Source organism: Oxyura jamaicensis, chromosome 14 (genome assembly GCF_011077185.1).
Source record: "Oxyura jamaicensis isolate SHBP4307 breed ruddy duck chromosome 14, BPBGC_Ojam_1.0, whole genome shotgun sequence".
Taxonomy (NCBI): Eukaryota; Metazoa; Chordata; class Aves; order Anseriformes; family Anatidae; genus Oxyura; species Oxyura jamaicensis.
In genome coordinates, this window is record NC_048906.1 from 3,819,942 (window position 1) to 3,846,139 (window position 26,198).

Below are 26,198 nucleotides of genomic sequence, written 5' to 3' on the forward strand. Positions count from 1 at the left end.
TAGCTGTTCCTTCGCAGTGGGGAAACATCTATCGGATAGTGCTTGCATCCGAAAAGCCTGTCTCAAAGGCTTCTGGAATGTGATGAGTGTTTCCCTGTGGTTGATAACGAATTGCTTGGTTACTTTCCTGAAGATAAAGGTAAGAGATCCTGACGTAATAACGCTCTTCCCCCTGTGTCGCCCGGTGTGTTTCCTAAGGGCCCCTGTGTACTTTGGCGGCGTGCTTCGTGGTGTTGGTGGACATCATCCCGTGCTTTGGTCTGGTTTTGCCAAAGGAGAAAGCCCGAGACAGCTGAGAGGCCCAAATGTGTTGCTCCATTGGAATGCATCACGTCTTTCCTGTGTTACTGATACGCGTTTGTAGCCGCACGCATGCAGTCACAGATATTGAACGGTCCTTTGACGGAGAAGTACCACGAGGACTCTTAATTTTTGAGTAACAGCTCCAGGTTAGCAGCGCCTCGACCGTGGTATGCTCTGGCTGATACGGTTTCCATCAGTGGGCCTGGTGGAAGAAGCTCTCAGCTGTTTTGGAAATCCTTGTCCTAGGGTAGATGGAGCCCGCAGTGAATGAGCTGAGGCTCCTGTCTGATGGAAATGCCGTCTGTCTTGCCGTTTAGATGGGAATGTAGTGTGCCGGTTCTGTCCTTAGGGCCCACGCCTCAAGCTCGTGCTCGTTTTAGAGATGTTACCAAGTATTTTTCACAGTGTGATTTCAGTCAGCTTCTCTGCTCCATAGAACTTCCTCAGGCACCAGTAGTGCTCTGGATCACTTTCGCGTTGCCTTATTTACTGAGCACTTTTTTGAAAGCATCAGGCAGCTGCAGCAAAAGCCGGGTTGCGAATTCCTGCAGCGATGGTTCTGGGTGGCAGTCGAATTTCCGTTTTGCTGGGGTATTTTGTGGCAGAGCACTGGGTCTGTCCTCTGCAAAGCAGCTATCGCCTACCAACTTCTCCACCTGTTATCTCCTAAACACGGTCTCGTCGTGAGCAGTGCTTTTCTGGGAGGCCCGGTGTCGTCCAGAGGTGATGTCCCCATCTCCTTGTCTGATTTCAGGACAAAAAGCATTTGGCAGCTTTGGAGGACCGTCCTCCTTACTTGCCCATCAGTCGGATGTGCACCCGCCTGGAAATCTCTTGCTGGTGTAAATCTTGACGCCGTGCTGGTGCGCGCAGGAGGCTGGTACCCTCTCCTTGGCATCCCGCCACTGTTTTCTCTCCTGCTCTCCCAGCGAGGCCGTTCTTTCTACCTCTTGTCACATCGCTCGGCTGTCTGAATCCCTCTCTCCCTCTCCAACAGCTTTTTATTTTCTCTCTCCTCCTCCCACACTTTAGCAAATCGGATGGGCTTCTTGGCAGGCACGCGAGTCGCTGCTCTGTCCAGCTCAGGCCGCTCCAGCTCTGCCTGGTTTTCGTCCAGGTTTCTTTCTTGGAATAAATGACGGGGGTTAGGCAGCAAGCGGTGTGAAGCAACACCAACGCTGCCGTCTCCTCCTGTGCCTCGGGGCAGGGTAGGGGGAAGGCTCTGAGGGTATGGAGGCAGCTCTCTGATGCCTAAGGGAAGGAATCCTGTTTGGTGGCGGCAGGAGCAAGGCCATCGCCATCCTGAACAGGGATTTCCCCTCCGCCTACGCACCGTGCAGAGCCGTCGGGGCTCTTGTTGCTGTCTGCTGGAAAATCTGAGGTGGGGGGACAGCAGCGTGCAGAAAAAGCCTGGTACTTACTGGTGGGGCTAACCCTGTGGTCCCGGGGGTTCGAGCGACCTGATGAGACAAGCAGCGCTCGGACTCTGGGCTTGGCAGAGCGATACCCATCTGCCTTGCGTCCCGCTAGGCTGGGGCAGGCAACCAGGCGTGGTTTACAGCACCATTATCCCGTTGCCTGGAGTTTAGGCATCTGTATTCGTGCAAACAGGTCAAAAGCCCCGATGCAAACGCTACCGGCTCCGATCGGGGGGAGGAAGGGTCACCCACAGGTGGCGGAGAGCACCACAAATAGCGATAAGGAGCTAAAAACTCCTTCCCCCCTCCCCGCTCCCTATCCCTGCCACAAATTCTCTTCTGGTGAGTGAGAATTTCCGCTGCTTCTGCACTCCAGGCAGGATTCACCAGATGTTAATAATGTGCTTATTTTCTCTAAGTGCTATTTTGGCATCGGCGTTAATTACAATTTATATTCTGCAACATTTACACTGGGAAAAAAGAAGCCACCCTAATGGTCCCCGATCGGCGGAGCCGGGCTGCTAACCGTAGCGCCATATGTTCAGAGCGGAGCGATGTATGGGGCTCGGAGACCGCTCGGCGTGCGGCGTTCGTGCGGGAGGGGAGAACGGGGGGACTGGTGGTTTTGCTTTTATTTAATAAGAAATTCACCCCCTTTTCCCCCGGTTTCTGTCCCCACCTCTCCGGAAATCTCCCCCTGCTGTCCGTAGGCGCCTAACGAGGCGATCTCTGAGCCTGCTGATGCTGCTGCCCGTAGTTGGAAGTAAATGAATTCGATTACCAAAGGTGCCCTTCTCGCAGGAGCTGCCTCTGCAGGGTTCCCGGTCCCTGCTGGCATTTCGTGCTGCTCTCCAGATCAGCCCCACGAGCTCTGGGGACTGCAGGAGCAGCAGCCTGTGCTTTGACCCCGACAAGGTGGCTGTGTGTCCCCGGGAGGTGGATATCCCCGGGGCGAGTCCCAGCAGCGGGTAAAATCAAAAGTCGTTTCCTCTGTTCGTGTTCAAAGTCTCATTTAGCAACGTGGCTTTTGGTTCCTGCAGGGATGGGAGGCTCCAGGTGTGAGGTGTGACGGTGGTTTTGGTGGAAGAAGCTTGGTGGCACCGAGTCCTCGGGGTTTCAGGAGGTTTCTTAGGAGCGGAGGTCAGAGGACAGCTGTTGTGCCGTGCGGATTTCGGGGTCTCCTTGGCACGTGGCAGTGGGAAGGGGGCTGTGTGGCACCGGCACTCCCTTGGCGAAGCCTCAGGAGGGTTCGGAGCGTGGTGGCTCCTCGTGGTGGTGATGGCTGGGCAGCAGGAGGACGGAGCAGGAGGAGGCAGTGCAGGAGGACCTGGAAGCCAGCCCCGAGCTGTGAGGCTCAGCCTCAGTTTCCCTACTTGGGAGGAGGGAAGGCTCATCCACCGCGCGCACGGGACCTGCTCGCTTTAATTCCCATGGCTGCCTCCTCCTCTGCTAGGGCACGTGAGACAGAGCAGGATCTGTCCCCTTGCCTCGGGGATCCTCAGAGGCAGCACAGTCCTGGGGCGACGTGCAGCAGCCGGCTGGTCCGGGTGCGGGGTGCCTCCTGCCAGCAGCCCTTTTCTTAGGACACCTCGGCTGCAGATCCGTGGGATTTTCCAGTTTGGGGAGCTCATCGGCGCAGGAGGGTTGGTTTGTCCCCATGGGGGGGCAGCGTCCCCTGTTTTTGGTCCCCGGCGGGCATCCAGAGCTCCTCTGCTGCCTGCGGGGAGCCCGGCTGGGTGCTGTGGGGGCGAATCTCCTCCGCTGCGCCTCGCCGGCCTCTCCGATGAGACGCACGGGCGGCCGGGGTGCTGTGGCAGGAGAACCATTTCCATAGAAACCGAGCGGGATATGTACGGGGAATAATGATTAATGGGGAGGGGACGGTGCCTCGGGCCCTTCCCGTGTTTTAGGGGACAGCGAGGGACAAAGCAGAGCACAGGTGGGGGTGAAGGCAGTCCCTAAAACCGATGGGAACCGTCCCTGCCCTCCGCGTGCAGGGCAGCTTCCCCTCTCCCCCCCCCTGCCCTGCACCTCCAGCTTTCGTCAAATTTTCAAAATGGCTAACCCGGTGAGAAATAATCCTCATCATAAAAAAGGATGGATGAGGTCTGACTACTAACATTGTTGCTGTTAGCAGCAGGATTTCAGCCATAAAACATGAAGCAAGGGAGGCATTGACCTTTCTGCTGTTGGAAATGAATGGAGACATCAATATCCATTGTTTTGTGGCACTGACCTCTGACGCTCTCCTTTCTCCCTCCCCTTCCTTTTTTTTTTTTTTTTTTAATTTCCCCCCGACCCTCGAGGAAGGGGGTCAGTCCGCACCATCTATTGATCCCGACCTTACTGGGTGATAGGGAAATAATCAGGATTTTAAAGATCTCCGCCGCACGCTGGCAGAATGCGTGCACAGACGCGCGCGCTGAGCCCCTGCTCTCCGCGTTGCCTGCTCCCCCTTTCCTCGTGGAAATTCAAAGCTCTGAGATCTGAAGGAAGACAGCAATATAAGTTTAATTACGGTGGGGTTTTTATTTCAGTTTTTTTTTTTTTTTTTTAATGGTAAAGTGTAACGTTTTATGTTAATGCTGTCGGAGCCTGGCTGCCTGGTGCCTTGTTTTATTTATTGTTTTAAGTAGCCCCTTCTTTTGTGAACTTCATCTATGTACAGCGAATGTGAAATCAGGCATTGCTAATTAGCTGTATGACAATTAAGTAATGTAGCACAAAACCATTAGGACACTGGATTTGTTTTTGAAGTTCATCCTTTGAAGTGGAAGCTGCAACTCCCTGCCCAAGGCTGCTGGGGGAAAAAAAACATGTTTTTCTATCAAAACTTTCTTTGAAAATAAAATGTCAGTGTAAGAGTCCCCATTCCCGTTGTCTCTCGCTACGAGCAGCGGGTGGAAATTGTTTCTCATTGTCAAAGCTGCTGCCATCGATAGGAAGGGGAATGCAGAAAGCATCCAACGGGCAGTTGCTCTGCGAACGCCCTCAGTGCTGGCGGAGACGTTGCCAAAACTGCTCGGTTAGCTCGTCGAAGGAGAGCCCTGGGAGAGAAGACCCCGGGTCGTGACCGGCACCCGGGGGATGGCCGGGGAGGGTGGCCCTCGGGCTGGCTCCGACACACGAAGGGACGCCAGGAGGCTGCTGCTGCCTGCCCGCGGCTCCGGCCAGCTCCTCGGGTCGGGCTCCTCCACCTCGTTCCGTGCTCGTGTTTGCATCTGGCCCCCCCTGTTCTCGTAGTGAGTCCAGTTCTGAATGTGCAACTTTCCTGTACGCTGGTGGCATGTAAAACTTCAAATAAAGAGTGAAACTGTTTTGACCCGGGTCTCTCTCGTTGCCTCCTGCCTCGTTTTTCCCTTTAAAAGCGAAGCCCGAAGCCGTCCTCCCGGGAGCCGCGCTGTGGTGCTGCATTTTGAGCTTAAGCGACACGAGCTTGCACGTCCAGGAAGGGGCTGCCTCAGGAAGGGGCTGCCTCGTGCCTAGGAAATGCTGCTCCTCCCTGGCTGTCTGGGTGCTGGCAGCGGATTGAGCCTCGGTGCTGTGGGGCGACACAGCTCTACCCCTGGTTTTGCAGGTAGGTGAACCAAGGTGACCGGTGGAAGGTCTGAAACCCCGAAAAACTCCAAGCCACCCCCTAAAGCTCGCTCCGATCCCCCAGCCCCTGGGCAGCGAGCTGCCACCCCTCTGCATGAAGCCGGAGAGTTGCAACCAGGGGCTTGGTTAATCCCGTTAGCGCCGCTGTGATGGGATTAAAAAGTCCCCAAAACAAAGGTGGGAGGAACAGCTGGGAGGAAGGCAGCGCAGCTCCTGGACCCCGGCTTCAACCAACTCACCCCGGGTGAGCAAAGCTCTCGGGATCACTGCGTGGCTGGCTTCTGGCAGGTGAGTCCATGCAGGGAGCACGTCTGCCCTGGTCTACCCCAAACTGGTCCAAGGTCCGTCACCAGACTCGAATTTTAGAGGTGATCCTGGGCTCGCCTCTGCCTTTTTCCTGCTCTGGCCGGCCTGCTGGACGGAGCGCAGCGCAGCCCCCGTCCCGCTGACGGGTTTTGTTGTTCCACTTCTATCTAACCGTGGTTTTGGGGGAGGGAGGAAAGAGATAAGGAGGGAGGAGGCTGGGGAAGGAATGTGCTTGTAGCCTCTGCTAGGCCTCCGACCTGGGCTCGCTGCCGTGTTTTTGGCACTGATGATCCAAGAGGAGGGCTCGAGGGGGAGCGGGCTGAGGGGACTGCGGCCGATGCGGGGTGCTGGTGGAGCAGCCTCCTCCTGCTCCGCTCCCGTGCCCTCTGCCAGCTTCTCTGCTCGGTGATCCTGGTGTGTTTCGGTGCTGCCCTGCTTTTTTTGGGGGTGATGCCCGTGCTGTGGGACTGACAGCTTTTCCCCTGCTTCCCCAGTCGTGGTGTGCCGCGGGTTAGCTGCCTGGTCTCGTGTGGCGTGAGAAGAGCTGCTCTCCTGGGGTTTGCCTTCGGATTTTGCCCTCACGAACACGATATTGATCCCTGCGAGGTGGGTCAGGGAGAGGGGGCAGGCGGCTTGCTGCTGGGTGACTGCCTTAAACCAGATCGTGGCAACCCGGGCCGTGTTTCAAGAGGAAAATATGTACTCGTGGAAGGCTACTGGCTTGCGTTGCTTTCCTGCCCACCTCCCACAAGCCCTGCACCTCCTGTCGGCGATGCTCGGTGGTCCATGGGCTGCTGAGCCCCTCTGGGAGCCGTAATCGGGTGGGCAATGTAGCCACGGGCTCTGGGGGGATGCCCAAATGGAGCAGATCCAGTTCCCCATGGACCCAGGGAGCCGGTCCTCCTCTTCCTAGAGCCTTTTGCTGCCAGACACCTGAGCACCGTGGGTCAAAGCAGGGAGCGTGGGTGAGCTCTGCTGCGGCTTTCTGGGCCCGTTCACCCCAGCTGTTACTCGCAGCCCTCGCCCTTTGTCTCCCACCGCTGCTCTGCAGCATCTCAGGGCAAGAGCATCGCTGTGGGCTCCGAGGGGAAGGCGGAGATGGGGGGGAGAAGGGCATGGAGGAGAGAGGCCGACGGCCTGCTCCTTCGGCAGCGGCTTGGGGAAAGGCTGCGGGTGCAGCTGATGATTCTCTAGGTGCTGATTCTGCACGTGGTGCCTCTCAGGCCCACGGGTAAGGTACACGTACGTTATTCCCAAGCCAGGCAGAGATGGAGGACGCGCGCAGGGCGATGTGCGAGGTTTGGGCTCCGGAATAGGCAGAAAGATTTGGGATGGACCAGGAGGATGGGAGCGATGGTGGTGTCGGGGCAGGGACGAGCTGCGGCAGAGGCTCAGTCCCCATGGGACACGTGGTGGCTCTGGTGGGGCTGGGGGCTGCCCTCCGAGCAGGGGCTGCAGCCGCAGACCCGGAGCGGGGAGGTCCTGGGGGGACCTTTGGGTCAGGGTCTGCCTTCTGCTCGGCATCCAAGCGGCCTCCAGTGCCCTTTTCCCATTTTTTTTTGTGCTCAAATTTGCTTTTCGGTGTGCAGCTGAAGGGCTGCGTGGAGAGGGGGAGCCATAGCAGGAGAAGGGGCAGAGAGAAACGAGCCTCTTCTCCCCCACGAAGCGCGAACGGGTGGAGAAGTATTTCTGTGCTGTCTGTGCAGGCGGCGTTATCGCTGTAACATCGCTGTCCTCGCTTCTCCTTCCCCCCGATAAACAGGAATTAAAAACACAGCTAATAAAACGCGCTTGCTTTCTCCAGGAGGAGGAAAGAAGGAGAGGGGAAAAAAAAAAAAAAAAAAAGCCTTGAAAATGCTAAAGGACATAAAGGGCATTCATGAAAGGGTTGGATGGTGGTTATTGCAGCAGGGGGAAAAACAACATTATTTCACTGCGCAGATAAAAGGAAGTGGAAAAGCAGCATATTTATAGCTAGGGAGCCTGGATTCCTTGTTAAGCCGCTATTATCAAATTAATGTCAAAATGCATCAAACAGGCATGAGTGTTCTGGGCCCCTTATGCAAAGTGCTTGCAAATTGGTTACAAATACATTTGTTTACAGGGTACGAGGCAGGAGCGAGCTAATTAGTCATTGTAGCAGGGTTGTTTTGTGTCTCTTTATTTATTTTTTTTTGGCAATTACACAAACAGGCTGTTTTGAAGTATAAACACGGCCCCTTTTAAAAGGGAATCGAATGGCAGTCGCGGGGCGCGGAGGGCTCACCGCCGCGGCCGTGCCCCTCCTGCCCACGTGGATGCGGCAGCCCTGCCCGTGAGCTCGGCGTGAAATCCTGGCCGAGCACAGCAGGAGGATGGTCTGCGGGTGCAGAGGGAGCGAGCTGCTCTCCGGGGTCCCCTTCGGGGCCGGTCGGTGCCCCCCTGTGCGGGGCACGGTGCTGGGACAGGGCCAGCCGAGCGCTGCGGAGGTGGCGAGGTTGCAGCTGCGTCCCGCGTTGGGGACAGTGAGATTTTTTTGGGGTGGGACCCGGGAAGGTTTCAGCTGTTCCTGGGCTGCCTGGGCAGCAGCTTGGCTCTGAAGAAGCCATCGCAGCACGGGGTGATCCCGCTGCGTGCACCATCCCCTTGGCACGGAGCTGGCACCGTGCACCACAATGGAGCCCTCTTCGCTTTTCCCCTTGGCACGCCTGCACGAATCACAGGAATTCATTTCCCTGGTGAAAGGGGTATTTGGGCTAAGGGTAGCCAAATCAATCTGGTTCTGAAGCATTTCGTGCCCAGGTCCTGGGTACCAACATGGTTTGGGGATCCTTGGATTTGGAGAGCATCCCACAGGTGGGCGATGGTGCACGGTTTCCATGCGGAGAGGTGTCTGCTGTGAGCTGCTCCAGGTGAACGTGTCCCTGGGGCTTGTTTAACTGAGCCAGGGGCTGCACCTCGCAAACCTGCTAACGAGGAAATGATGTGGGAGAGCTTATCTGATGCTGCGCGGTGGGAACGGCCGGGGAGGGGAACGTGGTTGGGGGGCAAATGGAAACTTCCTGCTGCCGGACATCTTCACGCGCCCCGTTTTGGGAGTAAATCATGCCTCTGCCAGTCAGGGAAGCTGCTAATTGCATCTGCTCTGCCGGGGGAGGATAAAGCCAAGGGGGTTTTACTACCACTATTATTATTTTTAATTTACTAGGAAAAAGTGGAGAGGAAGAAACAAGTTGCTGCCCCTCTCGTGCCGGAGGCCCCAGCAGTTCTTGGCAGAAGGCACGCAAACAGCCCATGGCTGCCACTCCGTTTGGGTGCGTTTCTGGAAAATCTGCCCGTGGGGCTGGAGTAATCCTCCTGACAGCTCCAGGCAGGTCCTGAGCCGCCAGAGGGGCTGCGAACGCTTCGTTCAGTGCTGCTGGAAAACTGCTGGAGCTTCTGGTCCCTTGGCAGCAGCCATGCAGGATGGTGGTGCTCAGCACGGCTTTTGTGCAGCTCCTCCTGACCTGCATCAGGTCCTGTGTTGGTGTGGATGGGGCTGGTGGCTCCCCGGGGTCCCTTCTGCCTTCTCAGGTGGGCATGGGCCTGGCTGAGCTCCACAACCACGTTCCTGATGGTAGGTGATGGATGGCAAGGGGATATTTCATGCCTCTGGCCTCCCAGCTCTTCCACAGAATCACAGAATGGCTTGGGATGGAAGGGACCTTAAAGAGCATCTCATTCCAACCCCCTGCCATGGGCAGCTTGCCCATACATCAGCTTGCCCAGAACCTCACCCAGCCTGGTTTGAAACACCCCCAGCGATGGGCCATCCACAGCCTCTCCGGGCAGCCTGTTCCAGTGCCTCACCGCCCTCTGGGGGAAGAATTTCCTCCGAACATCTCCCCTAACTCCTCCTCTTGTAGTTTAAAATCGTTCCCCTTGTCCCATCTCTGCACCCCCCGACATGGTCCCTCCATGTTCTGCAGGTCCGCGGGGTGCGAAGCGAGGCAGCCCCTTGCAGCAGCTCCGATCTTTGCACCAGGTTTTGTCCTTTTAAACCCCAGGGCGATGTTTCTCCGTGCCGAATGTCTGGTTTTCAGCCGCACCTCCTAACCCCAATATCGTGCTTCCACCTTCTTCTTTCCTGTCCTGTTGAATTTGCAAGCCCATTTCCCACGGGGAGGGCGGCCGCTCCGCCAGGATCAGGGTGTAGGATTTTGGGGGGAATCTCCCCGTTTCCAGCATAATCCTGCCCATGCCCTGGGGGTTCTGCAGGAGCACGGCTCTGCTGGCCAGCAAACACGCGAGCAGCCCGCTGCGATCAGGCTTTAGCTGGGCACCCAGCTTTAATCCCAACGTGTCTCCCTTCGCGTACAGCAGGGTTAGGGCTCTGGTCGGACTGTCGTCTGCTGTTATTGCCGGTGACCGAGTCAGGGAAGCGGATCCTGCTCTGGTTTTGGGGTGTCTCACCCCTGCTTTTCTTATGTGGGGCCGTGCCAGCACCTTCTTGCCATGGCGGCTGGGAGGAAACTTCCAGCTCCCCCCTCTCTAAGTTCTGCTGGTCTCACACCGGTGCCGGGCTTCAGCTGGATGAGTCCTTCTGCCCTTCTCCAGATTTTACTCCCCTTGAAGCATCTGCCTTTCAGATGAAGTTCCCCTGTGTCTGGTCTGATGGCATTTGTATTCCTCTGCCTCTGCTGGAGACGCTTCTCATATTTAAAATTGCGTTTGGCTTTTAACCCGCCGGTGGCTCTCCAACAGCTCCAGCTATCCCGGCACACCGGGGACCACCCTGTGTCGCTATTTCCCTTGCAGGCTGCCTCCGTATACCCCAAATCCATCCTTGCTGAGCTGCTGCCAGGGGAGTGTCTCTGTGCCAAAGCCAGCCGTGACCCCAGGACAGATTTTTCCTTTCTCAAGGAAGTCAAAAGGTAGCGGGGAAATCCCCAACGACCTTATCTCTTGGTGTGGGTGACGAAATGTTGGTCCCGCTCGTATTTTGCTTTCCAAAGCCTCTCCCTAAATGGGTGTTAGGGGCTCACTTTACTCAGGTGTTGCCCTAGCAGGGTTTCATTTCTCCCTTACTTCCCGTGCTCCCTTTATCGCCTGAGCCGTTAATTGCAGCAGCGAAGCCGAAGGCTGGGGGAGCTCGGGGCTGGTGCCGGGTGAATGCAGATCAGCGCCGCGGTGACTTTCAGGCTGCCTCTGGAGCTGAAAGCCTCCGGTCCCCCGATGGGCCCGAGGTGTGGAGGGGCATGCTTGGTGTGTCCTTGGGCGCGTTCCTTCATCGCCTCCTCTCTCGGGTTCGGAGGGGATGGCTACGCCGCCCGCTGGGTCTGCTCCTGAGCAGCATCCCCTGCCCTGTGCCCGGACAGCATTTGTGCTGTGAGCCGGGGGCCTGGTGCTGCTGTTAGGGGGAGCCGAAGCTTCCCAAAACCTTGAGATGTCTGAGACTTCTGGAGCTCTTGCAGCAAAGAGGGAAGCATCCCACCTGTCTGCTCCTTTCTTGTTGGGCAAACAGCTGAAAGGCAGGGAGGTTTCCTTGGGGTTGAGCGTCCTCCACCCGAGCAGCAGCAGGGGTCCGGAGGCACGGGGACAGGAGTGGGACCAGGGTCCCCAAAAACACTCTGGGCACGCAGAGGACCTGGATGTGCTGAGGGCTTGCTGGGCTCCGTTTGCAGCCCCATCCTTCTCCGGCTGGCAAACGGCGCGGTGCTGGAGCCAGGTGACAGGCGCGGGGTACCCGTGCCCATCTGATAACGGCCCAGGTGCTGCCGTTCCCAGCCGGGGAGGTGGGCAGGGGGGGGGCTGTGCTTTTTGTTTCTGTGGTTTACGTCGGGACGGCAGCTGCTTCCCGCTCCAGCAGGGTCTTGGCGATTGCACCACGGGTCGTACGGCTGCTGGGGCTGAGACGTGAGCGCAGCCAAGGTGGGGACACGGGCAGGAGCGTGTCCCTCCCTTGGGCATAGCTTGAGCGATGTCCCCATGGGGCACAGCTGGGGATGAAAGGATGCAGCCCCTGGTACTTGCGGAGCACCAAGGGCACGCAGGCACTGACCCCTTCGCAGCCCTTCTGTTGAGGTTTTTGTGCCCTGCAGACCCCAACACTTGGCACATGGCAGCCCTTTGGGGCGGTCACGAACCTTCTGCCCCCCAAAAAGGACTGACAACAGGGGCTCAACCGTGCTCATCCTCTCCTCCCCACGTTGTTCTCCCAGCTCCGAGCTGCTGCTTTTCTCTCCCCCTCTCTTTATGCTTGCACACCGGTTGAGGCAGAAACGTCTGCTTTTTGTACAAAAGCTCTTTGTGTTGTATTCCCCCCTCCTGGGGGGGTCGGGTTCCTCCAAGGGCTGCCTCACTGCATGGCGAGGATGTGTGTGCCCCATGCCCAGCACCTCCATGGCCCCGGCCACCCAGTTTTCCCCCAGAGCCCCCAAGGTGCCGGGGACGGAGCTGGGGGGAGCCCTGGCAGACCCCCAGGGCTGGAGCCGCCACCTTCCCCCGTTATTTAGTTATTTATTGCTGGCCAAGTGCTGACACGGGGCATTCCTCGCATCCTTGTGGGATGGGGGCTGCTCCCGTCCTCACCCTTGGGTGTTCAGGTTGGTGCTCCAGGCCCTCCTGCTCGGTCAGCAGAAGGACACCGGGGTCAGGACACCCTGGGTGGGCTCCGATGCCAGGTGGCCATCGCACGGGGTCACAGCAGGAGCGATGGAGACCCCTGCTCGTCCCTCGCTGGGCTCCGGTAAGGAAGGCGAGTGGCAGCTTCAGGTATCTCCTCCTTTCCCTGGGCTTTTCCGTGGCTTGTCTGAATAATTTAACTAAAAATTCTGCCTCGCGAATAAATGTGGGATAATTGCTAACAGCTCGCAGACGATCCTCAGCCAGAGGAAGGCTAAACTCGCCGTGAATTATTTATCCGCTATGAATTATTTGCTCCGCTCTGTCATGGAAGGAAAAACCTCTTCCCGAGCCCTGCCTACAAGCAGCTGGGTAGAGGCTGACCCCGAGGCAGGTCCGGCCCCTGCCCTGCACCCCTTGGGCCAGATCCTGCTCCCTGCTGCTGTGGGGGGGACGCGGCCGGCGCTGCTCAGCGGGCACAGCGTGCGGCACGTCCTGCTCCAGCCCTGCTCGAGGCACGGCTCCTTCTGGGGAGGGTTGGAGCAACGCAACACCTGCTGCTTGTGGGGACGTGGATAGGCACGGGGAGATTTTTATCTTGGTCCTCAGCTCTTTGTGGCACCTTGGGGTGAGACCTGCAGGCTTTGCCGGGACGTGGGGTGCGCCCGGAGCTCCTGTGTCTGCTTTCTGCCTGATGCTCACGTGCCGTGGGAGAAGAAACCAGGTGTTGGAGCTCCTCATCTGGAAGCATCGAGCCGCTGGGGAAAAGACAGTTCAGCTCCGGACCCCTGCATCCCCTTGTGCACAGCGCTGGAGGTATGGACCTGCTCCAGCTTTACCATTTATTTTCTGCTCTTGCAAACCCATCTCCACGGAGCTCTCACGCCGTGTTACACCGTCCTTCGGAGCTGCTCTGGCTGGGGGAGACCAAACCCCAAACCCAGCCCCGTCCGTGCTGCCTGCCCTCCCCTCCCTGCCCACCCCGTGCCCTGCAGAACCCAGCGAGGGGATCCGGGCCCGGGGTTCCTGCAGGATGCTCGCCGTGTTAAACGTGGTGACGCCACGAAACAGCCTCTAACAGTCTCAGCGTGCTCTGCAACAAACGCCCCCGGGCTGAACCAGCTGCCTGGGAGCTCTCTGGTAGCACAGAGATGTGTGAGAGACCAGGCTGTGAGGGGACATTGGGGGCCCCGTGCCCACTCCTCACCCCGGGAATGCAGACAGCAAAATGCCATTGGAGGTGAGGAGCCTCCCAGGGGCAGCGCCTGGGCTCGTCGATCTCCATTTGCATCCAAAAGGGGAAAAAATAAATCAGGAGGAAGATCGTGTTTTGCTCTCCCTGGTTCCCGTGTTCCTTTCGGGGTGCAGACTCCAGGTAGGTGCTGGATACAAGCCCTCCCTGGATGTAAAGCTGGAGGAAGGCGATGGACGGATGGGAGCAGCACCAGATTTACGCCCGCGCCTGGTCCCTGCAGGTTGCCGTGCGCCCCACGAAGGGCACCAGCAAGCTCCGGCCCCGGTACCACCGTGTCGGCTTCATCCCATCCCATCCCTCCTCATCCCCACGGAGCACCCTCAAGGCATCACCACGTGGGTGCCTCTCTGCTGCGGGTCCTTCTGCCAGGTGCGTGTGCAGCTGCAAGGAGTTTTTGGGGTTTTCACCCCGGTTTGGTGAATTCAGGTCACCCGCGAGGCTGGGGCTCAGCGCTGAGCCAGCTTCTGCCAGGCTGCATCCCTGGGTGGAAACTTCTGGATTTTGGGTTTTCTCCTTTCTGCAGGCATTGAGGAAGCTAAAGCCACCCTGCAGCAAATCACGTCCACCCAGACCCCAGCCCTAAATTGTGCCATTTTTGGGGTCCCACCTGGCTGGATAGAGAAAGAGGCTTCGGAGCTGCTCCCAGGGTGGCTCTGCCCATCCCAGGAGCCTGGAGGACTTGATGCTGGTGGTGCTGGTGTCCCCCTGGAGGATGGGGAGACTCCTCCGGGGAAAATCCTTCCCCGTGGGCATCGCAGGGCACCAGGGAGGTGATGCCGGGGCTTGCCCCAGACGTGGGGCTTCACCGCCAGCCGCGGTGCCGGGGGGCGAGGGGCTGGAGCCCGCGGCCCGGGGGCTGTTGTTATTCCTCTCGTGTAGCAGGAAGGATTTCTGCGAGTGCCATAAACCCGTCACGTGGGCAGTGCCTGGGTGAGCTCTAATTGCTTCTATTTGCATAATGAGGCGAGGCTCAGCATCCTGCTGATATTTGAAAGGAGAAAATCAAAATCAGCTCGAGATAAACAACCTACCCCCACTCCTAATTTGATCGTCTCTCTTCCCCTCCCCCCCCCCCCCAAAGCTGGATGCAGGTTTTTGGTTTGTTTTTTTTCCAACTCCTGCCCCCCCCCCAGGAGCCCCCTGCCCCATCTCTCTGGGGGCCACGACCCCCAGCATCCCCCGGCTCTGCCACCACCCCGCTGCTCTCTGCTCGTGCTGCGGGCACCCAGCGCCCCGGGTGGCTCCCGGTGTGCCGAGGTTTGGTTTTACCCCCGTGGCGATGCTGTCCTGGCTGGGAGCTGGCTTGTGGGTGGCAGCAAATCTCTTGGGGTGCCGAGGAGCCAGGTTTAGGGCACGTCGGGGCTGTCGGGGCCGGGTGTCCCCCCGTTTTCCCAGGGCGAAGGGCCTGGTGCTGTGCGGTGCCGGAGGGTCTGCGCCGAGCGGGTTTGGTGGGGAGTTCCCGAGCGAGAGCCCAGCAGATGTCACTACAGCCTGTGCAATGGGGACAGGAGGGCTGTGGGGACACGTCCCGCCTGGGGGACACGGGCCGGCCGGGGCTCAGCACCACTCAGAAGCCCCACGCTGCTCCCCAGCTTTGTGCGCACTGCTCCGGACCCCAGCGGTGGCAGAAAGGGCTCTGCTTGCGCCCCTGCTGCTGCTGGATCCTTCCTCGGAGCTCCTGGAGGAAGGGCTGATGTCCCCTGGCTGGGCTGTGACACCAGCCTGTGCCCCCATCCAGGGGACATCCTCGCTCCCCTCGTCCCCAGGGCGCTGTCCTTCCATGGGGCCGCATCCGGGCGTCCCCTGGGTGCTGGGGCATTGCCGAGACCTGCTGGGTCAGGGGTCCTCAGCCCCGGCGTGCAGTGACAGGGTCCAGGCAGTCGAAGCTCCCACGCTCGGAGGACGGCGCAAGGTTAAAGGGATGCGGGCGGGATCAGAAATCCCTGCTGCGGGTGCTGGTAAGGCGCAGGGAGGCGACGCGGGGCCCCCGGCCCTGTCTGCAGCTTGGGGGTGTCCCCGTGATGCGGAGGGGCTGGGGGTTGGGGCTGGGGGGGTCCCATGGGCACCGCAACCGGGTGGGCTGGGGGGGCTGTTAGCCACGAGCAGGGAGGATGCTGGGGCTGGGGTTTGGTGCTGCCAGGAGGGATGGAGCTGTGCAGATCCCCCAAACCCTCTTGGTGCAGGAGGGATGGGGCTCAGCATCCTCCTGCCATCACTACCCAGGGCTTCAGGGCACCAAAAAAAAAAAAATCCCTAGATGGCTCCAGGCATGGGGGCTCCTCCGCGTCCAGCCTGCCCCAGCAGCACGTTTTGCTTTTTTCCCCTCTTCCCACGAAGGAGAAGCTCCCATCCTCGCTGCTCTGCTGGGTCTGCAGCGCCCGGGGGCCGCCTGCAGCCTTGTCACCGCCGCGTCACTCGTAGCTAATTCTTATTTATCCCTCCCCAGGTTTGTCCCCGTCACTGCTGCCGCCGCCGGCCCGGCTCTCCAGCAGGTTTGGTGCGCGGAGCGCCGCGGGTCGGCTCTGAAACCCGACAAAGCGTTCATTTAAATGCACACCATGATGCCGACGAGTCCATTAGGGGGATTAATTCAAACGGATGGCATTTAATAAACAGCCTCGTCCCTCCCTCCGCTCGGAAGGGTTAAAAAAAAAAAAAAAAAAGAAACCACATGTGGATGCGGGAGGGGGGGTTGGGGGTGATAAAATAGAGATGGTGCCGTACGAGGAATCGCAGTTTTTGTGCGTGGTGAGAAGGGGGGGGGGGAATAAAACACATGTGGAAGGGGCCGAGCAGTTCGGGTTCAGGTTCCCCTGGCTGTGTTTGGAAAACCCAAGGCTGAAATTTTGGGATGGGGGCAAATGGGGCTGGGTACGGCCTGGGGGGTGGGGGGGGATCAACCCCAGCCTGATCCAAGGCAGCCGCAGTGGGGCCGGGGGGGCTCGGAGGCCGTTCCTGCCCATATGGTGTGTATTACAAGCTCCTTTCTAGTTGTAAAGATTAATTTAAAGCCTTTCTCACCTCCCCCCCATCCCTCTTTCATTGACAAATGAACATCTGGGCTGAATGCTGCCCAGATCCTAATCAAAGCATTTTTTCACGCGCGCTGTCTGCATTTATGGCTATCTGCTCCCCTGGTTCGCCGCCGTTGCGATGCACTTGGCGACTCCGCCTGTAAACACCCCGCGCGGCTATTTATGATGCACACTTGGGTTTTTAACGTGATTTTTCTCTTTAACGTGATTTTTCTCTTTGCCTTGCGATCCGCTCGTTTGGTTGGTTTCGTTTAGCATCGCCCCGTCTGTATGGGAGCGAGGGCGCGATGGGATTTCTTCCCCTTCTTTATGGTGGATTACTCACGATGAGCAAAAACAGTACTTTGGGGGCTATGTGGGCTAACGGGACCACAGATGGGGGCTCCAAATCCCCAGCCACATCCCTGCTCACCCCATAGCATCCGACCCGGGAGAAACACCGAGGGTGTTTTGGGGTCTGGCCCTGGGGGATTTAATTTAATTTAATTTAATTGGTGTACCTGGGCGGAGTGTGGTTGTCTTTCTGCTCTTGCTCCAAGCGGGGTTCGCCGGTCTGCTTGGTTATGTAGAAGCTCAGCCTGGTGAAAAAGTCCCCGTCCGTATAGGAAGCTGTCCATAGACAGAGTCGTTCCCCTGCAGGCTCCCACGTGGGATTTCAAGGATCGATATTTAAAACCTGGCTGGGACGTTGGGTGACGTTGGTCGTGGTGCAGGTGGAGGGGAAAGGAGGGTGCTTCAGGCTGTAGGTGAGGAAAAAGGAGGAGGAAAGTCCCTTTTTGGTGACCAAGTCCCCTTTTGGTGACTTGGAGGAGACGCAGCGCGGGGTCCTGTGTCCGCCCCTGTCCCAGCTTCTTGCACAGAAGGGAGCTGGGCAGTGAATGTTCCCCAAAATGACGTGTTTTGGGGAAAACAGAGCACCTTCCTTCCTGTAGGTCGGGTGTGAGCAAACAGGAGGAGGGGAAGGGGCTGGGGAAGGGGGATTGGGCTCGAAGCAGAGCTCCTGGGGCTGGCCACGTTCCCCTGTGGACACACGGATCAGGGTGGGTGATTTCAGGGCGCTTAAAACATCGAGGAGAGGTCTTGTTTGTACAGAAAGCATGTGGGGAAATGGGGATATTGATTAAAAATGTTTTCCTAGGTGAGATAAAAGCCATCACGGTGGAAAAGGCTTGCTCCAAGGGCAGCCCAAATTCTGCTGGCTGGTGCCAAGGGGGACTCCTGCCAATTAACAGGCATTTTAGCCAACATGTACCCCCCATGTGCACAGGGACTTCTTGTCCCACTCTCTCTGTCTGGGTGCTGGATGAAGGCTGCCCTCTGCACATCGTGGCCGAGGAGGTTTTTTGGGGTGGTGGAGGAGGGAGGCGATGGTTCTTGGGGTGTCCCCCTGGAGGAGGACGTGACACCCAGCACCCGCGTCTCCAAATGTGTCCCCAGTCCCCTGCGTCAGGCGGGCGCTGCCCTGCTCCGTGAGCTGCCGCTGAGCGGGGCTTTGCTGCTGGAACTCCGCTCAGAAAGTCACTTCCAGCCTTTTCTCATTTCTTCTGGATTTAAGGCAGCTTCCAAATTCCTGCGCAGCCAAATCCTCGCTGGGGCTGCCAGGAAACCCAGCCAGAAACGAGTACGTGCTGTTTCTGTACCCGCAGCGCATCCAGTATTCCTGTTATTCCACGGGGGACGAGGACGGGCAGCAGCCCCGGTCCTCCCCAGACCATCCCGCTGCTGTCTCACCCCTGCCACACGTGTGCGGGTCGGGGACCACAAACCAGGGGGACCCCACTGCGCTGTCCCCTTCCCTGGCACTTGGGCTCAACCCCGTGCCCAAAGCTCAAGGTGATGGGGCCGGTCCCGCCAGCTCCGTGCCAGGCCCCTGCTGCTCAGCAGCCGTCGCTGATTTTTATTTATTTATTTATTTATTTATTTATTTCGGTATTTTTAACCCCCAAACCCACCCCAGATTCCCTAAATTTTAACTGCCCGCCCTCCCCGTAACCTCGCCGCCTTCCCCAGGCGTGGAAGCGTGTTGGCTTTATCTGCTCCCGCGCAGGATTTATTATCCCCAGGACTTCCTGTGCTTTCTTTCAACATGCTCTATTTCTCCTCGCGAGCAATAAATCAAAACTGTTTGTTTCGGGTTGCTTCTTTTTTTTTTTTTTTTTTTTAAATAATTTTAATTTTTCTCCATAGTGCTGCAGCTGTGGGGAGCGCCTGGCAGCCCTGGGGGTTTCGGGATGAGCCGGAGGCGCAGGGGAGATGCGGAGAAGCCCCGAGGCCACAGTGAGGGCACGTGTCGGGTGTCCACATGAAACGCACCCAGGAACTGTGCTGGGGAGGACGGGAAAACCCTGCAGACTAAACACCGCTCCCCATGCCCAAACCCCACCAGGATGCCTCCCCATGAGGGCTGGAGCCCCTCGATAATGGTTGGGGTTACCCACTGAAGCCTTCCCAGCCTGACCCCAAACCACTTTCCTGCCTCCTCCTGGGGAGAACGGATCCATCCTCGCAGCGAAGCGCACGGGGCCACGCCGAGCATCCTCCCCCCGACCCCGGGGGCTTCTCCTTTGGGGACCCCGGCGCAGGGGAGCGGGTCGGGCCGAGCCCACCCGCGGGACGCAGCGGCTCGGCTCTGCCCACCGGTGAGTCACACCAAATCCTTGTTTTGCTGCGGCCGCTCGGCATGCCGGGTGCTCTGCCTCTGTGCCTCGCTCTGCGTTTGTTGTTTTTTTTATTTTTTATTTTTTTGGAGGACTTTGGTATGAAAGCAGCTGGGATCCCGACCTTCCCGCAGCGCTTTCCTCACCTGGAGGCATTTTTTTTCCTCCCCTCGTGCAGCGTTGGCTCCGCAAACCGTAAGCCTGCTCCGCAAGCCTGCTCGTGCTCCCAGCGCCGAATTTTTGGGGGATTATTATTTTCCAGTGGCTCTTATACAACGGCGGAGGAAGCCTGCAGGGTTTCCACCGCCCCTCGCCAGCGCCGCGCGTGCTGGTTTGGGCACGCCTGCGACAGCGTGGATGCGCCTGGGGGTGTAGGGAGCAAACAGGATCCACCAGGAGACTTTGGGTGAAAAAAAAACCCCGAATGGTGACGAATTTGTGCGTTATGCTCTCTATATAACTGCATTCTTTTAAACTTTTTTTTTTTTTAATTAGTATTATTTTTCTTGGAAATGGGTGCAGGGAGCAGCACTCGCCTCGACCGCCACAAGCTCTCCCGTGACTTTTCACGCTCCCATCCCCTCACAGAGCGGCGACCCCCGGGTGGCTCTCTGGAAAGCAAAAATTCTCTCTTTTTTTTTTTTTTTTCTTTTTTCTTTTTTTCTTTCGATTGGTTTAGCTTGGAAGCCAGAATGGAAAATCATTTCCAAGCCCCAGATTAGAAACAGAATAATAATAAAGCGCCTTGTTTTGGTGGGGGCGGCGTGTGTCATCCCGCAGCAATGAGAAGCTCGTGCTGAAGAGGAGCGAAGAGCTGCGATTTATTTTCTTAACGCTGCCCCAAGGAGTGAAGGAGCGCCCTGGCTCCCCAGCGCTGCTCTCGCTGCCTCTGCTCCGAGTGATGGGGATGGCCGGGGGGGACCCGCAGATGGGTGCCCTTCCCTAGCGGGGACAGTGTCACCCGGTTTTGTTGTCATTGCACTTTGTTTTTGCTGGGAAAAAGGGGATCGTGCCGTGCCGTTTCGTGCTGTGAAGTTCCCTGCCCGGCTCTTTCCAAGGGTTTGCTCGCCGGGGTGTGGAGAGGTTATGTGCTGGGAGCCAGTGCTTCCCCGTGCTGGAGGCGTCAGGCGATGGTTTCTTCCTGGGATTTTTCTTTTTCCTTTTTTTTTTTTTTCAGTGCATCAGAACAGGGATCTCGCTGTGGGTTGCTCTGTGTTCCCTTCCCCAGAAAACATCGGGTCCTAGGAAAACTGGGTTGGACTCTTGGAAAAAGCAGTTTGCCCAGGGCAGCTGCTGTTCCTGCGCGGGACGGGCTTGTTCCCAGCCGTGTCCCTGCGGTCACCGGCCACTGCTGGCCCTGGGAGATGCTGGGAATGAAGGCTTTCTGCTGCCTTTTGCACTCCGTAATCCTTTCCTGGTCTCTCCATAGCAATGTGCCACCCCAAAACCTCCAATGTGCCACCCCAAAACCTCCCCAGCTGCCCCACGGAAAGAGCTGCCTGCGGTGGGACCTCAGCCCCAGGTACAGGGGGAGGCCAAACCTTCATACGTACAGTGCCAGGCGCTGCCAAAAAAACTTAACAGACTTTAAGAAATTGCAAGGAATTCTCCAAGCATTCGTGAACAGGGGCTGCTCAGAGGCACGGGAGCCTTCACCCTGCTGAATTTTTCTCCCCGTAGGGTGCAGCACCTTGTAAACCCATAGCCACGGTGGGTGCTCGGGTGGCCTTTGGGGTGTGCTCGGGTGGCCTTTGGGGTGACCTCGGCCGGGAGCACATTTCTGGGGGGAGCGGTCTGCGTGGAGCCAGCCCCCGCGATTTAATAAGACGCTTATTGTATGTTAAATATCAACAGCTTATAGGAAACATGTGTCCCGAGGATTAACAGCCGTGTAAAAGATAAAGCAGCGAGTCGAACCTCCAAGCAGCATGTTTCAAATAACCCGCTGCTGTCGCAACGTGTAACAACCGGGGCAAGAAGGAACGGGCTGGGGAAGGTAAAACGTGGGCTGCAGATCGCCGCGTCCCCGTAACGGTGGGACGGGGATGGAGCTGCTGGTGCTGGGTTTGCTCGCAGCGAGCTGGTGCCTGGGGACACGAGCACAGAGCAGCGTTTGACCTCTGTCCCTCTGCCCCATTTCTTCCTCCCTTCCCACCTCTCCCCCTTCTTGTTTTTTTTTTTTTTTTTTTTTTTTTTTTACTATTTTTGATTTCTTTATTTTCCCAGGCCCCAATTTCTCCCCCGTCGAGGCGAACCCTTCGGCTAATTAGCAAAACGTGTCGAGGAAAATGATTAATGTCCCGGGAGGAGATCTCGCTGCCTTTGTGCCGGCGTGGACTGACTCCTGCTCCTAAAGGTTTTAGTAAAAGATAAGGGAGCTGGGGACGGGCGAGGGAAGCGTGCGCTCTGCCTGGAGTCACGGGGTGGGAGACGGGGGACGCGGGCGGGTCGGGGTCACCGTCGGATGGAGGGGGCTCACGTTTCCCTGCCTCCGTGTGCGACCGTCACCGTGGTGTCTGGCCTTGGCAGAGGGAAAGACAGAAAGTGCCGCTGAATGGCTGCTTTATTCTTGCAGGGACAGGTAACTCAATCCCCTCGGCCAGGCGAGGGAAGGAGCGGGTCTGTGCTGAAGGATTCCTGCGTGGGTGCGTGCCGCGGGAGCGACGCCGCGGGGGGATTTGGGGAGGGGATGCTCGGGGTGGGCACCCCGAATGGGGGCTGAGTCCAGCACCACACTGGGGTGGTGAGGAAGGGACACTGGGGCAGGGTCCCCATCCCTCTGGCCAAGAGCAGTGCTAGCATTAGGGCCAGAGGCACCCAAACTCCATGGCCAGGCTCGAACCCAACGGGACACCCCTGACACGGTTTGCCATGTGCCAGACCTCTCCATCGTAGCCCTCTGAGCCAAACCCTTTCAACTCCCCCCCAAACCAGCCACATTTGCAGCGGGGGCTCACAAAAAACCCACGACCCTATCACGATCCCATGACCCAGACCCAGCAGCATCGCGTGGGACGTGCCAAAATCCCAGCGTCGGGGCAGGGACGGGACGAGGGAGCTCCAACCCCGGCGCTCCTTATTCTTCTTATTAATATCTTAAATCATGAGAAACTCCACAAGCCAGCAGCCATCTGCAACCCATCCCCGGGAGGCCTGCGCGGCGCGCTGTGTGCCGGGGGGGGCCGGAGGGAGCCTCGGTGGGGGCTGCGGGCGGCCGGGCGCTCGGCGAGGTTTTTTTCCCTGCAGTAAGCAGGCCCCCGGGCTTTAATGAAGCTATTTGTAAAACTCGCTCTGGATAAACAAGAGGCCGTGTGTCAGGCTGGAGGCGGCCTCGCAGGGCTCGGCGGCGCTGGGTGGGACCTCAGCGCAGAAATATTTTCAAGATAAACAGAGGAAAACGAGTCCTGGAGGAGGCCGGAGCCGCTGGCAGCGGCACGCCGCTCCTCTCGGAGATATTTCGGGGCAGGGACTTGGCTTTCTGCGTGCCGCAGCTGAAAGATGCCTTTTTTTTTTTTTTTCCTCCAAAGGGAACCTCGAGAGCTTCTGGGTCAGAAATAACCCCCCCGGGGGCGGTTTGCAGGAAAGCCCTGTAGGGGAGAGAGGTGCAAAGCAGGGGGGTGGTAGGGGCGTTTTGGGGTGCGGGAGAGCTCCCCGGGACACCCCACAGCTCCTCCATCCCCACCGGTGGGCAGGGGCAATGCTGTGCCCCATCCCTCTGGGGGCTGTGCCCCTCCATCCATCCCTGCCCTCCACATCAGCATCAGACCAGGGGGATGCTCTGGGGAGGGGGCACGGGGGCAGGATCAGACCCGGTGGGCTCCCACCACATTTTCCCAACGCCGACGGCCAAAACCCCTCAGCTGGGGATGTCGCTGCTTTGGGGCCGCGGCGGCAGCCCCGGCTGCAGAGATCTGCCCGGTATCTCCCTCTCCTCCCCACCCCCAGCAAATTTAATTAAAAGTCATTCAGATTCCTTTGAAAGAAAATGTCATCCGTCGACACAATTACACTTTAACTAACCAAAGCTGTTACAGTTCCTATATATATTGGAATCAGGCTGTCGTTATTAGTTCTAAGTAAGTAATTTATTCCCATTATTGTGTTCAAATTACAGGATATTACCCCCTGGGGAAATAATCCTGTTATTTGAAATGTAAAAAAAAAGAATTCACATGGACAACAATGGATTCCTAAACGAACCTAACAACAGTCCCGAATCCAGGCACAGCAGCGCCGGCCTCGGCTAGAAATCCATAAAGTTGCTTTTAAAAATGTGTTTTCTCCTCTCTTTTCCTCCTCCCACCCCGACGGAGGTAAACAGGGCTCCTCCTCTTTGCCAAAAAAACTCTGTTTATTGGGGAAGCGGAGCCGAATCTGCAGGAATTTGGCGGGGAGCAGGGGGCGAGCTGCAGCAGGGCAGCCCCGGTGCGCGGCCCGCGGGGGTCCCGTGGGCACTGAAAGCTGCTGGGGGGGTTCGAAGCATCGCTCCCTCCCTCGGCATCTCCTTGGGAGAAGCCAAATTACAGCTTGTCCCTGCGACCCCCGAAACATAAGCAAGTAATTTGGACCCCCGAAAGGAAAAAAGGGGGGGGAAAAAAAGGCAAGAAAAGAAAGAGAATGAGGAGGAAGAGGGAGGGGAGGGAGGAAAATCAGATACACTTGTAACCTGATTACAGCAGCCAGCTATGTGTGCAAAATCACAATGCAGCTCTATAATTAAATCTCTCTTCCCCCCTCCTGCCGAGCTCTTTCCTCTAACAGCCGCGGTACAAAAACAGTCGTTAGGACATCAAATTCCAGCTCCGACCAGAGGGGACTTTTTTTGTCTATAGCCGCTCGGCTCGTCTTTAAGGAAATAATAATTATCGGCTTGCTGCCTGCGGAGCTTTGCGGGGCAGAAAGGGCTCGCCTCGCCGAACCCCGCTGCTCGCCGGGGCGTGGGGACGCCTGCCCCGGGTCCGGCATCGCACCCGGGACCACGAGGAGCCTTGGGGACGTGGGAGGGGACAGCCAAGGGACACCCTCACTGAGGGCTCAGGGAGAAGGGAAGCCCTGGGGTCTCGCAACGGGACTGGGGAGCCCTCTCCAACAGCCCTCAGGCGCTTGGAGCAGGGCTGTTTCCACCCCTCTTTCCCCCATGGGATCCTTCCAGTGTGTTTGGGCTGGCCGTGGGGTGCTGCGACGGCTTGGCGGGTGCACAAAGCCCAGAGCACCCTGGGGACAAGGGGAGCCAGGGGCTCCGAGGGTCTCCCCCTGCACCCCTTAACGCTGTTGATTTTGTCGGTGCTCATCACAGTGGGCTCTCCCCCCCCATGTGCTTTTGCTGGCGGCAGCAGGCCAGGCTCAGCCTTGGGGACTGTTTCCCCATGGGTAAGCTCTTTCTTGGGGTATTTTCAGGGACGGGTTTTGCCTCTGCTCTTCTTTTCTGCCAGCAGGGCCGGGGCGCTGAGCTGTGCGTGGTGACGGCGTGTCTGGTGCTGAATGGTGCAGTCCCTGGGGGATGGCGAGGAAAAAACACGGCCTTGGGGGAATCGTGGTGGGACCCGGCCCGTGAAATGGCCACAGATGGAGTGGGGTGCGTGGACGGCACCTTGGCACGCTAGGGTAAGGGTTCACGGATGGCACCTCGTCACGCTGGGGCAGGGTGCGTGGATGGCACCTTGTTGCAATAGGGCAGGGCGCATGGACAGGGTGCACGGACAGCACCTGGGACAGGGCAGGCTCCACGGATGGCACCTTGTCGTGACACGGTGCATGTCACGACGGGCAGGCACGTAGCAGGGGCATGCACAAGCAGCAGAACGGGGCGCACGCAGCCTTTGAGCGTGAGGCACAATCTCAGATCCGTCCCCAGAGAGCTGTGGACGTTGTGCTCCGAAGGCACCTACCCGAGAACCCTCCCAGCACAACACCCCGGTGCGCTTCCACGACGGGATTTAGAAATATATCAGTGAGCGTGAATTTTAAGCCCTGATACCGTGTCCTGGAGCAGTGGCCAGGGTCCCCTTGCAGGCGGGGAAGCCGGGCACCAGCACCATGTCCTGGGCACGCACCTGGCGGTGCTGCCCCAAAGGGGGCTCCTGGGGGGGGTCCAACTCCATCAGGACCCCCCTTTTGGGGGAAGCCTCGTCCCGGAGAGGCGCAGCAAATCCAGCTCGGCCTGCTCCCCAGGGCTCCGCTCGGGTAAACGAGAAGCAGAGAGGAGAGGTGAATTTCCAGAAGGACGGAGCAAAGGCACGCGGCGATGCAGCTCGCTTCCCAACTTCTCTCCCCGCATCTCCCGCTGCGTAAAACGCTCCAGGAGCTTCAGGAGCTGCAGACCCCAGCCTTTAACATCTCACCGTGTCCTGTGATTCCTTCCACACCCCCCAAAGAAGCACAAGCAGCCGTATTTTCCCAGTTAAACCACTTTGTGTGCACACCAAAGTACCTGTGCCCCCCACGGGACAGGCTACAGAGAGCTGCCGGAGCCGAGGGCACCAGTTTTACCCTGAACCCCAAATTTTACCCCAAACCTCAAATTTTACCCCAAATCAGATGCATCCCCACCCGATCCCAAACCGACGGATCCAGGGAACCCCCCTACCCCAGGCACAGGTTGGCACAGGGCTCACCGTGCACAGCCCGGCGCTCCCGGCACACGGGTGCCAAAAACCTCCAGCCGTGACACCGGGCGTTATGGGGGGGCTGCGTTTTGGGGTATTTCCCCTACATTTCCCCACTGAACCACTTTTTTTTTTCCTCCCCAGGGTGTGAGCAGCCCCGGGATCTGCGCTCCTCTCCAGCCATCCGCGGGTGGTGCGTGCCGGCCCCCGTCGTGCCCGGGTGGGTTCTTTATTATTTATTTTTGCCTGATTTTGGAAGAAAAAAGCTTTTTATTGGGTAAAAGATGAGGAAAAAAAAAAAAAACAAAACACAACCAAATAAGCCAGCCCTGCTCCACCAAACACCCAGGGATCCTTCACCCGCTTCCCAGGGGTCTCCCTGTGGGACCCCCCCACCAGGATGCAGTGAGGATGGAGGGGGGGTCGCATGCCCCCCCCCC

The 26,198-nt window shown here is 58.1% G+C and overlaps 2 long non-coding RNA genes across 2 annotated transcripts; both read left to right on the plus strand.

Moving 5' to 3' along the window:
• The first annotated feature begins 12,176 nt into the window (after positions 1–12,176).
• LOC118174300 lies at positions 12,177–12,546 on the plus strand. The gene is made up of 2 exons (XR_004754605.1): positions 12,177–12,356; positions 12,452–12,546. It is a non-coding gene; the product is annotated as an uncharacterized LOC118174300 (long non-coding RNA).
• A 6,118-nt stretch (positions 12,547–18,664) lies between these two features.
• Positions 18,665–19,631, plus strand: LOC118174299. Its single transcript, XR_004754604.1, has 2 exons — positions 18,665–18,773; positions 19,246–19,631. It is a non-coding gene; the product is annotated as an uncharacterized LOC118174299 (long non-coding RNA).
• The last annotated feature ends 6,567 nt before the right edge of the window (positions 19,632–26,198 follow it).